The sequence below is a fragment of the Emys orbicularis genome, chromosome 15, assembly GCF_028017835.1.
Source record: "Emys orbicularis isolate rEmyOrb1 chromosome 15, rEmyOrb1.hap1, whole genome shotgun sequence".
NCBI lineage: Eukaryota > Metazoa > Chordata > Testudines > Emydidae > Emys > Emys orbicularis.
Genome location: NC_088697.1, coordinates 6,689,138 through 6,701,901, shown reverse-complemented (window position 1 = coordinate 6,701,901; position 12,764 = coordinate 6,689,138). Strand labels below are relative to the sequence as shown.

The 12,764-nt window shown below is 46.5% G+C and overlaps 1 non-coding gene and 1 pseudogene across 1 annotated transcript; one reads left to right on the top strand and one right to left on the bottom strand.

The window, feature by feature from the left end:
* The window catches only part of LOC135889523 (zinc finger protein 883-like), a 109,218-nt pseudogene that overhangs the window by 51,428 nt on the left and 45,026 nt on the right, over positions 1-12,764 (top strand).
* TRNAV-AAC (transfer RNA valine (anticodon AAC)) lies at positions 599-671 on the bottom strand. Its single transcript has one exon. It is a non-coding gene; the product is annotated as a tRNA-Val (tRNA).

Genomic DNA, 12,764 nt, shown 5'->3' with positions numbered 1-12,764 from the left:
TTACCGGTCATGTTGGGAGCTGCACTGCCCGGGGTAAGCGCCACCCCTCCTGCACCCCAAACCCCGCCCCCCCAGAGCAGAGCCCGCACCCAAATTTCCTCCCATAGCTTTGCTTGTCTTCCTTTCACCCAGAACCGTCCTCCTTCTCCTGGGCTGCAAGTTGCCATCCCTGGGAAGCCAAGAGGCAGGCACAGGATTCTACCTCCCAGGAGCCAACCACACCTCCCCAGGCTTTGCAGAATGAATGGTGGCACTCTACTAACCCCACTTAGCTGCACTGAGGTGCTAATCTTCTGCCCTGCCTTCCTCAGCATGACTTTCCTCTTTTGCCCCATTCCTGCCTCACTTTCTCCTTTGGCAAGTCACGCAAAGGAGGGCAGCAGGAAGAGCCGGCCTCCATAGGCCAAACTCCCAGGGCAAGCCACAAGGCTCCTGGCTTAGATCCTCTAGCTTTCCCCTGCTGATGCTAAGGCTTTTTTTCAGCTCATTTCACCACCCTCTGCCATACAGGAGTTGGGATTATTGCAGCGACAGGCCAGTGGCAGCAGTAGGAGTACTTTGCTGGACAATCAGGGGAGATGGGAAAAGTAAGCCATAATGTTTCTGCCTGGTTTTGAACCGGGCACCTTTTGCATGTTAGGCAAACGTGATAACCACTACACTACAGAAACTCTGTCACAGGACTCTGCCCCTCCCTTCATAAGAACATAAGAATGGCCCTACTGGGTCAGACCAAAGGTCCATCCAGCCCAGTATCCTATCTGCCAACAGTGGCCAATGCCAGGTGCCCCAGAGGGAGTGAACCTAACAGGTAATGATCAAATGATCTCTCTCCTGCCATTCATCTCCACCCTCTGACAAACAGAGTCTAGGGATACCATTCCTTACCCATCCTGGCTAATAGCCATTAATTGACTTAACCTCCATTAATTTATCTGCAAAAAGACAAGGAGTACTTGTGGCACCTTAGAGACTAACAAATTTATTTGAGCATAAGCTTTCTTGGGCTAAAATCCACTTCATCGGATGCATGCAGTGGAAAATACAGTAGGAAGATAAATATATACACAGATAACATGAACAAATGGGTGTTGCCATACACACTATAACAGGGGTTCTTAAAACTGGGGGTCAGGACCCTTCAGGGGGTCATGAGGTTATTACATGGGGGGGTCACGAGCTGTCAGCCTCCACCCCAAACCCCGCCTTGCCTCCAGCATTTATAATGGTGTTAAATATATAAACAAGTGTTTTTAATTTATAAGGGGGGGTCGCACTCAGAGGCTTGCTATGTGAAAGGGGTCACCAGTAAAAAAGTTTGAGAACCACTGCACTATAACGAGAGTGATCAGTTAAGGTGAGCTATTATCAGCAGGAGAGAAAAAACCTTTTGTAGTGATAATCAGGATGGCCCATTTCCAACAGTTGACAAGAAGGTGTGAGTAACAGTAGGGGAAAAAATAAACATGGGGAAATAGTTCTACTTTGTGTAATGACCCATCCACTCCCAGTCTTTATTCAAGCCTAATTTAATGGTGTCCAGCTTGCAAATTAATTCCAATTCAGCAGTCTCTCATTGGAGTCTGGTTTTGAAGGGTTTTTTTTGTAATATTGCGACTTTTAGGTTTGTAATCGAGTGACCAGGAAGGTTGAAGTGTTCTCCGACTGGTTTTTGAATGTTATAATTCTTAACGTCTGATTTGTGTCCATTTATTCTTTTACGTAGAGACTGTCCGGTTTGGCCAATGTACAAGCAGAGGGGCATTGCTCGCACATGATAGCATATATCACATTGGTAGATGTGCAGGTGAATGAGCCTCTGATAGTATGGCTGATGTGATTAGATCTTATGATGGTGTCCCCTGAATAGATATGTGGACAGAGTTGGCAATGGGCTTTGTTGCAAGGATAGGTTCCTGGGTTAGTGTTTGTGTTGTGTGGTTGCTAGTAAGTATTTGCTTCAGGTTGGGGGGCTGTCTGTAAGCGAGGACTGGCCTGTCTCCCAAGATCTGTGAGAGTGAGGGGTCATCCTTCAGGATAGGTTGTAGATCCTTGATGATGCGCTGGAGAGGTTTTAGTTGTGGGCTGAAGGTGACGGCTAGTGGCGTTCTGTTACTTTCTTTGTTGGGCCTGTCCTGTAGTAGGTGACTTCTGGGTACTCTTCTGGCTCTGTCAATCTGTTTCTTCACTTCAGGAGGTGGGTATTGTAGTTGTAAGAATGCTTGATAGAGACCTTGTAGGTGTTTGTCTCTGTCTGAGGAGTTAGAGCAAATGTGGTTGTATCTTAGAGCTTGGCTGTAGATCATGGATCATGTGGTGTGGTCTGGGTGAAAGCTAGAGGCATGTAGGTAAGTATAGTGGTCAGTAGGTTTCTGGTATAGGGTGGTGTTTATGTGACCATCGCTTATTAGCACTGTAGTGTCCAGGAAGTGGATCTCTTGTGTGGACTGGTCCAGGCTGAGGTTGATGGTGGGATGGAAATTGTTGAAATCATGGTGGAATTCCTCAAGGGCTTCTTTTCCATGGGTCCAGATGATGAAGATGTCATCAGTGTAGCGCAAGTAGAGTAGGGGTGTTAGAACAACGCTTCCTCAGCTCTCATCCCCTAAGTCAGCCATAAAAATGTTGGTATACTGTGGGGCCATGCGAGTACCCATAGCAGTGCCACTGACTTGAATGTATACATTGTCCCCAAATGTGAAATAGTTATGGGTGACGACAAAGTCACAAAGTTCAGCCACCAGGTTTGCCGTGACATTATCGGGGATACTGTTCCTGATGGCTTGTAGTCCATCTTTGTGTGGAATGTTGGTGTAGAGGGCTTCTACATCCATAGTGGTCAGGATGGTGTTTTCTGGAAGATCACTAATGGATTGTAGTTTCCTCAGGAAGTCAGTGGTGTCTCGAAGATAGCTCGGAGTGCTGGTAGCGTAGGGCCTGAGGAGGGAGTCTACATAGCCAGACAATCCTGCTGCCAGGGTGCCAATGCCTGAGATGATGGGGCGTCCAGGATTTCCAGGTTTATGGATCTTGGGTAGCAGATAGAATACCCCTGGTCAGGGTTCTATGGGTGTGTCTATGCAGATTTGTTCTTGTGCTTTTTCAGGGAGTTTCTTGAGCAGATGGTGTAGTTTCTTTTGGTAACCCTCAGTGGGATCGGAGGGTAATGGCTTGTAGAATGTGGTGTTAGAGAGCTGCCTAGCAGCCTCTCGTTCATATTCCGACCTATTCTTGATGACGACAGCACCTCCTTTGTCAGCCTTGATTATGATGTCAGAGTTCTTTCTCAAATAAATTTGTTAGTCTCTAAGGTGCCACAAGTACTCCTCATTCTTTTTGCTTATACAGACTAGAACGGCTACCACTCTGAAACCTATTAATTTATCTAGTTCTCTTTTAAACCCTGTTATAGTCCTAGCCTTCAAAACTTCCTCAGGCAAGGAGTTCGACATGTTGACTGTGTGCTCTGTGAAGAACCTCCTTTTATTTGTTTTCAACCTGCTGCCCATTAATTTCATTTGGTGGCCCCTACTTCTTATATTATGGGAACAAGTAAATAACTTTTCCTTATTCACTTTCTCCACACCACTAATTATTTTATATACCTTTATCATATCCCCCCTTTGTCTCCTCTTTTCCAAGCTGAAAAGTCCTAGTCTCTTTAATCTCTCCTCATATGGGACCCCATTCCAAACCCCTAATCCTTTTAGTTGCCGAAGGGGGGGGGGGGGGCTCGCTTCTGTGGCCACCGCTGCTGTGGGGGCGGCCACTGTTGCAGATGAAGCCATCCTGCAAGCACCTTCCACCTAGGCACCCACTGAAAATCCTGTAGGATGTAAGGTGGGAGTAGAAGAATTCTGGGGGGGGGCTTCCTAATCTCCCCCTTCCGCCACCATCGGCCATCCCATACCCAGTGCTGCATCCAGTGGGGTAAAAAAAATACGGCCATATCTGAAGAGACGGTTGCATTCTTTGTGGTTGCCCCACCATTCCCCTCTGTCCTGAGCTGCTCTCCAGCTCAGCCACCCACTTAAAATTGAACAACAAAAAAGTAGAGCCGTAAAAGGCTTCAAAGCCCACCAGGCCCAACCCCTCTTCTAATACGGCAAAAAAGCCACACTTCTCCTAACTAGGTAGGGACATCCTATTGCCCCACAAGAAGTGGAAGGCAATTATGATTGGTCTCAGCAGCAGTCGTGGAGCAGGGAGAAATACATAGCTGAGGAAATTCCCCATGGCCAAAATATAGGTCTTGAGCATCACAACTTTGTAGGCTAATGACAAGGTCCACTTACGCCACCGGCCGAACCGTTCTTCACAGGCCAGCAACTGCTTCTCCCAGTTCTCTTTACCCACCCCATCCCCGACCGAACGCTAGAAGGCCCAGCTCATCAACCTGCCCACTCTTGCAGCCCTTCTCTTCTGCCCTGACTGATGGAGGGAGGCTTAATACTCCTCCCTCTTAGGCCCGCCCTTCAGCATTCCTGGGGAACACCAATGCTGCCCTAGTGACTTTGGGCCAGTAGGTCAACCAATAGGGCTGCCTCCTAGGCCAGGCTGCAGCCCAGCTTCAGGACTGAGAGGAAATGCAGCTCGCGTCCCTATCTACAGGACTCTAGGCACAGCCAGCTTTCTGGATCAAACGTTCCCTCTTGCGCTCAAGTCACAACAGCTAGCGGGCAAAAGACAGGATCCCAAGTCATTTGAGAGAGCAAGATGAAGCTTTGGAAATCCCAATAGGGTTAGCTGGCAACCAAAGGATCCCAAGGTCCCACTGAGACTTGAACTTAGATTGCAGGATTCAAAGCCCTGAGTGATGGCCCTTACCCCATAGGGCAGGCAGGGAACAGCTTGTGTTCTGCTGACTTCTGGTGTGGAAGAGCCTGGGTGGACAATTTTTCCCTCCCTTGCTCAAGGCCTCTCTGGCCTCTCTGGCCAGCCCTGTATTTGCTCAACAACTCGGCATGCAGAGGTTTGCTGAAGACCCAGAGGCCTTTCTTCCTCCAGACTGTGAGGCAAGTGAGCATGCGAGGAAGTTGCACCTTTGGTCCCTGGCAGTAAATGGCCCTTCCTAGGAAATCCCAAGTCCTGAAAAGAAAAAAAGTAATGTCAGTGAGGGTACTGCACAGATGCCTCTTGAGAGGAAGCACAGGAGGAAAGGATCCCTTCTCCACCAGACCAGGGACTTGAACCCTGGGCTTTCAGATTAAAAGTCTGATGTGATACCAACTGAGCTAACCAGGCTCACATAGGAAAGGGGCAAGTTTGGTGCAGAAGAGAAACTAGTCAAGAAAAAGAAGGCAGGAAACAATACAGAAAACTTGCTACTCTCCCTGTCTTATCAGCCCTAGTCCCAGCCTGCTCCTCCATCCGCTTCCCTGAGACCTTCTTCTTCTTTCAGTTAAATATCGGATCCAGGAGAAAAAATGGTTATATAAAGCAAAATGAAAAAGGTTATCATATGGAGGGACACTGGAGCACAAGTGTCAGCTATCCACCAATCCTTAGTGGACCCCAAATTCACTGTGACGGGTTGGATCACAGAAACCCCCTTGGGAGCTGCCACCTGATGTGCCAAGACTACCCCTGCTTCTGTTTTCCCTGCCAGCTCAGGACTCCAGCACCCTGTCTTGCTGAATTAGACACTCCAGTCTGCTCCAACACAGATCCAGGGTCTGAATCACTTGCCCCAAAGCTGCAAGTTTACCTGAAAACAGCTTACAGTAGTGTGCTTGTCTTTAGCACTCAGATGCTCAACTCCCAATGGGGTCTAAACCCAGATAAATCCGTTTTACCCTGCATAAAGCTTATGCAGGGCAAACTCATAAATTGTTCGCCCTCTATAACACTGATAGAGAGATATGCACAGTTGTTTGCTCCCCCAGGTATTAATACATACTCTGAGTAAATTCCTAAATAAAAAGTGATTTTTATTAAATACAGACAGTAGGATTTAAGTGGTTCCAAGTAGTAACAGACAGAACAAAGTAAGTCACCAAGCAAAATAAAATAAAATGCGCAAATCTATGCCTAATCAAACTGAATACAGATAATCTCACCCTCAGAGATGCTTCAGTAAGTTTTTTCTCAGACTGGACACCTTCCAGGCCTGGGAACAATTCTTTCCCCGGTACAGCTCTTGTTCCAGCTCAGGTGGTAGCTAGGGGATTCTTCATGATGGCTCCTCTCCCTCTCTGTTCTCTTCCACCCCTTTATATATCTTTTGCATAAGGCGGGAACCCTTTGTCCCCCTGGGTTTCCACCCCCCCTCACTGGAAAAGCACCAGGTTAAAGATGGATTCCAGTTCAGGTGACATGATCACATGTCACTGCAAGACTTCATTACTCACTTGCCAGCACACACATATACAGGGAGACTCACAGGTAAACAGCCATCTGCAGACAATGGGAGTCATCAAGATTCCAAACCATCATTAATGGCCCACACTTTACATAATTACAATAGGCCCTCAGAGTTACATTTTATATTTCTAGTTTTAGATACAAGAGTGGTACATTTATACAAATCAGATGATCATACTCAGTAGATTATAAGCTTTGTAATGATACCTTACAAGAGACCTTTTGCATGAAGCATATCCCAGTTACGTTACATTCACTTATTACCGTATTTTCTCTAAAACTATCCCAGTTACATTATATTGACTTATTATCAAGTTTTTATAAAACCATATAGACTGCACAACGTCACAATATAAAGCAAAATGAAAAAGGTTATCACATGGAGGGACACTGGAGCACAAGCGTCAGCTATCCACCAATCCTTAGTGGACCCCAAATGCATCAACCCAGAGGCCCCAGTGACAATTCAACCCTTCATGTCAAACTCTTTAAAACTTGCCTACAGCCAAGTTGCCTGTCCAATACAAGGACTGGTTAGGAATGTGGACTTTTGCAGTCTATGATAATTAGCCCATCCCCATTCTGCTGGGGGAAGACTTGGCCAATAATGTGAGGCTAGCCAAGAGGGTGGGAATGGTCACCCGCAGCCAGGCTAAGCAAGCTTTCACACTTATCCCTGTTCCTGAGCTTTCCACCAGGGCCCCGTCTGTGTTACCAGAGTCCCAGAGATGGTGGAACCGGATCCCCTGCCAACGACTGCAACAGCCGTAGTGGATCCAGTCCCAGAGACCCAGCCAAAGCCAGTCCCAGAACCGGAACTGGCAAAGCACCCAGCACCAGAAACGTTGCCAGCACTGAGTCCAGTGCTTGCAACCCCGTCTACAACTCCAATGCCAGAGGGCCCCAGCGAGCCTGCACTGGCAGAAGCAGCAGATAACCCTACCCAAGAGGCTCAGCCAGAGCCTGAAATACCACATAGTGCACCAGCGGAGAGCGGTTCACAGTCAATGGAAACAGCCCCATCACCTGCATCGCTTCCAGAGGGACCAAGCCCAAGTGCACAATCCAAGGAGGAACTGATGTCTCCAGCATCAAGGGAACAGTTCCAAGCCAAGCAGGAAACAGATGACAGCCTCCAGAAAGCTTGGGCTGCGGCACGGAGCACCCCACCACCTCTCAGCTCAACTAACCAATCCTGGTTTGTTGTAGAACAAGGACTTTTATACAAGGAGACTCTGAGGATGCCAGTCTTCCTGGTGTCCACCAGAAAGACTGGCATCCTCAAAGACAGTTAGTAGTTCCAATTAAGTACCAGGTAAAGCGCTTGAGCTTAGCCCACGATCATCCTAGTGGCCATTCTGGGGTGAACAGAACCAAAGACCGTTTGGGAAGTCCTTCCACTGGGAGGGAATGGGCAAGGACGTTGCTAATTATGTCCGGTCTTGTGAGGTGTGCCAACGAGTGGGAAAACCCCAAGACCAGGTCAAAGCACTTCTCCAGCCACTCCCCATAATTGAGGTTCCATTTCAGCGAGTAGCTGTGGATATTCTGGGTCCTTTTCCAAAAAAAGACACCCAGAGGAAAACAGTACATACTAACTTTCATGGATTTTGCCACCCGATGGCCAGAAGCAGTACCTTTAAGCAACACCAGGGCTAAAAGTGTGTGCCAGGCATTAGCAGACATTTTTGCCAGGGTGGGTTGGCCCTCCGACATCCTTACAGATTCAGGAACTAATTTCCTGGCAGGGAACATGAAAAACCTGTGGGAAGCTCATGGGGTGAATCACTTGGTTGCCACCCCTTACCACCATCAAACCAATGGCCTGGTGGAGAGATTTCATGGAACTTTGGGGGGCCATGATACATAAATTCGTAAATGATCACTCCAGTTATTGGGACCTAGTGTTGCAGTAGTTACTTTTTGCCTACAGGGCTGTACCACATCCCAGTTTAGGGTTTGCACCCTTTAAACTTGTGTATGGCCGCGAGGTTAAGGGGCCATTAGTTGGTGAAGCAGCAATGGGAGGGGTTTACGCCTTCTCCAGGAACTAACATTCTAGACTTTGTAAGCAACCTACAAAGCACCCTCCGAAACTCTTTAGCCCTTGCTAAAGAAAACCTAAAGGATGCTCAGGAAGAGCAAAATGCCTGGTATGATAAACATTCCAGAGAGTGGTCCTTCAAAGTAGGAGACCAAGTCATGGTCTTAAAGGTGCTCCAGGCCCATAAAATGGAAGCGTCGTGGTAAGGGCCATTCACGGTCCAAGAGCGCCTGGGAGCTGTTAATTATCTCATCGCATCCCCCACCTCAAAAATAAAGCCTAAGGTATACCATGTTAATTCTCTAAAGCCCTTTTATTCCAGAGAATTAAAGGTTTTCCAGTTTACAGCCCAGGGAACAGATGACGCGGAGTGGCCTGAAGGTGTGTACTATGAAGGGAAAAGTGACGGTGGCATGGAAGAGGTGAACTTCTCCACGACCCTTGGACGTATGCAGCGACAGCAGATCAAGGAGCTGTGCACTAGCTTCGCGCCAATGTTCTCAGCCACCCCAGGGCGGACCGAACGGGCATACCACTCCATTGACACAGGTAATGCTTGCCCAATTAGAGCCCAACCCTACCGGGTAGGCCAAAACTGCTATAGAACGGGAGATCCAGGACATGCTACAGATGGGTGTAATCCGCCCCTCTAAGAGTGCATGGGCATCTCCAGTGGTTCTAGTTCCCAAATCAGATGGGGAAGATATGCTTTTGCGTGGACTACCGTAAGCTAAATGCTGTAACTCATCCCGACAACTATCCAATGCCACGCACAGATGAGCTATTGAAGAAACTGGGACATGCCCAGTTCATCTCTACCTTAGACTTAACCAAGGGGTACTGGCAAGTACCGCTAGATGAACCCGCCAAGGAAAGGTCAGCCTTCATCACCCATGCAGGGGGATATGAATTTAATGTTCTCCCTTTCGGGCTGCGAAATGCACCCGCCACCTTCCAGAGACTTGTAGATGGTCTCCTAGCGGGATTGGAAGAATCTGCAGTTGCCTACCTCGATGATGCGGCCATTTTTTCTGATTCATGGGCAGAACACCTGGAGCACCTGGAAAAAGTCTTCGAGCGCATAAGGCAGGCAGGACTAACTGTTAAGGCTAAAAAGTGTCAAATAGGCCTAAACAGAGTGACTTACCTTGGACACCAGGTGGGTCAAGGAACTATAAACCCCCTACAGGCCAAAGTTGATGCTATCCAAAAGTGGCCTGTCCCAAAGTCAAAGAAACAGGTTCAATCCTTCTTAGGCTTGGCCGGACATTACAGGCGATTTGTACCACACTACAGCCACATCGCCACCCCACTGACAGACCTAACCAAAAAGAAACAGCCAAATGCAGTTCAGTGGACTGATGAGTGTCAGAAGGCCTTTAACCAGCTTAAGGCGACACTCATGTCTGACCCTGTGCTAAGGGTCCCAGACTTTGACAAACCATTCCTAGTAACCACAGATGCGTCCGAGCGTGGTGTGGGAGCAGTTTTAATGCAGAAAGGACAGGATCAAGAATTCCATCCTGTCGTGTTTCTCAGCAAGAAACTGTCAGAGGGAAAGCCACTGGTCAACCAGCAAAAGGGAATGCTACGCCCATATGTTTGGGGATGGCGTTTTCAACTACAAACCGACCATGTTGCGCTGAAGTGGCTTCACACCGTCAAGGACAATAACAAAAAACTTCTTCGCTGGAGTTTAGCTCTCCAAGATTTTGAAATACAACACATTTCAGGAGCTTCTAACCAAGTGGCTGATGCACTCTCCCGTGAAAGTTTCCCAGAATCAACTGGTTAGAATCGTCCTTGAAATGTGAAAAATATTGTTAGTTTTTGCATAATCAGTAGTATATGTAAAGGTGCATGTGTCTTATTAATTCTGTTTTCTCCTAAAGTTCTAGGAAGAAATCACAGCCAGTGTGGTCTAGCACTGTCTATGATTTGGGGGGCGTGTCATAAACATACAGTTGAGGGTTAATTCCTCTTTGACCTGTAAAGGGTTAAGAAGCTCACATAACCTAGCTGACACCTGACCAGAAGGACCAATAAGGGGACAAGATACTTTAAAATCTGGAAGGGGGAAAAAGTCGTTTGTCTGTGCTGGGTATGTGCTTTTGCCGGACAGAGAGAAAGAAGGAACCATCCCACTCCTATAGGGTAGTGAGTATTTAGAGAAGGAATGTATTAGATTATTTTGCAAAAGAAATCACAAATAGAAAATAAAAGTAGAGGGAGAATAAATTTGGGTTCTTTGTGTAACTTTAAAGTTTTGCCCAGAGGGAAACCCTCTGTGTTTTGAATTTGATTAGAATGAAAGATAATCTCAGACAATCTTACAGAGGTACTCCTTTCACCTTTTTTCTTTAATTAAAATTCTTCTTTTAAGAACCTGATTGATTTTTCATTGTTTTAAGATCCAAGGGTTTGGATCTGTGTTCACCAGGACTAATTGGTGAGGGTATACTCAAGCCTACCCAGGAAAAGGGGTGTAGGGACTTGGGGGGGGGGGGGGAATTAGTCTCAAGTCTGCCCAGGAAAGGGGAAGGGGTTAGGGACTTGCGAGATATTTGGGGAAAGGCAGAGTTCCAAGTGGCTCTTCCCTAAGATTTGGAACACTCTTGGTGGTGGCAGCTTACTGTTAACCTAAGCTGGTAAATAAGCTTAGGGGGTCTTTCATGCAGGTCCCCACATCTGTACCCTAAAGTTAAGAGTGGGGAGGGAAAACAGATTCCCCACTTGTCGCTTGTGCACTGTCCTCCTCCTCCTCTTCATCCTCCAAAAAGTCATCCTCCTTGCTCCGTGCAACTCCCAACTTGCAGGTGTCCACGGACAGTGGTGAGGTAGTGGTGGCATCACCCCACATAATTGCATGCAGTTCACAGTAGCAGCAGCATGTATGGGGCTGTGACCCAGAGAGCCCGTTTGCCTCCCTGGCTTTTTGGTACGCTTGCTTGAGCTCCTTGATTTTTACACGACACTGCTCTGTGTCCCTGGAGTAGCCTCTTTCCGTCATGGCCCTGGAGACTTTAGCGTACGTACACCTCTACCCCGATATAACACGACCCGATATAACACGAATTCAGATATAATGCGGTAAAGCAGCACTCCGGGGGGGCCGGGCTGTGCATCAAAGCAAGTTCGATATAAAGCGGTTTCACCTATAACGTGGTAAGATTGTTTGGCTCCCGAGGACAGCATTATATAGGGGTAGAAGTGTATTTGCATTTCTTTTTTTGGAATGTAGTTCTCCCATAACAGATTCATCTCCCCAACATGCAATGAGATCCAGTACCTCCTGTTCAAACTGTCGGAGAATAACAGAGTTCTTACTTTTTGTTTGGGTACAGCAAGTCAGATGCTTTATTAACTCTCACAATTGTGCAGAAGGAGAGAGCTAAGCAGGTCTCTCTACAGGTAAACAATTACAGCAAACCTTTATACCTTTCATTACAGACAAAAACAAGCAACAGCTGCATTTTGTTTATACATAGGCCATCTTGATATCTTATTTTTCTCACTTGTTTTGACTCTAGCCTACATACAATATTTTCTACACATTATCTACACAAGGTCGCAACAACTTCTCACACAGTTCTTTCCCACTCGCCTCACACAATCCTCGCTTCTACAAATCTCGCGTTATTAGGGTTACAGTTAGCCTGACTCTTGCTAACCAACTGTCATGCATTGCAGTTCCTTCTTGTCAGTTCTTTCTCTGCTTCCACAACCCCCCCTTTTGTACTACTAGTACAACAAACATTTTCAAATCTCTATTTGCATTAAATCTCAGAATTCAGATTCTACATCAGATGCTTCAACCTTAGGGGTTTTGATTGGATGTAATGACAATGCATGATTAGCATGAACATGAAATGTATTACTATTATTACGTCCTTTACAACAACAATAACATAATCCTAAGCTAACTAATAACAACACAAGCAATAACATTCCCATAGCAATAATATGATGGGGTTGTTGTACAGTCTTAGTCATAAAACACAATACATCTTACTTAGTACATAAAGTGGATACTCTATAAGCAGTATGAAAGGCATACTTTTCAACTTGATATATATTTTGAAGCATGTGAATTTGCCCTTGTACTTCAGAGATTTTCTGAACCTCTGGTAACAGTGAAAGCAAATTTTGAAATCGATCAGGTACTAAACTAGTCCAATTAAAGGGTATCTGGAACCTAAGGACTACTTGCAAAATTCTATCTGCAGGCCAGTAAATAATATGATTGCCTGCAGTGGTAATGCGATTAAAATGTATGTCTTGCGATATGGTGGCATTAACATACACACAGCTATCATTAGCTTGAAAAAATAAGTGTCCTGTCAGGGTAGTTCCTTGT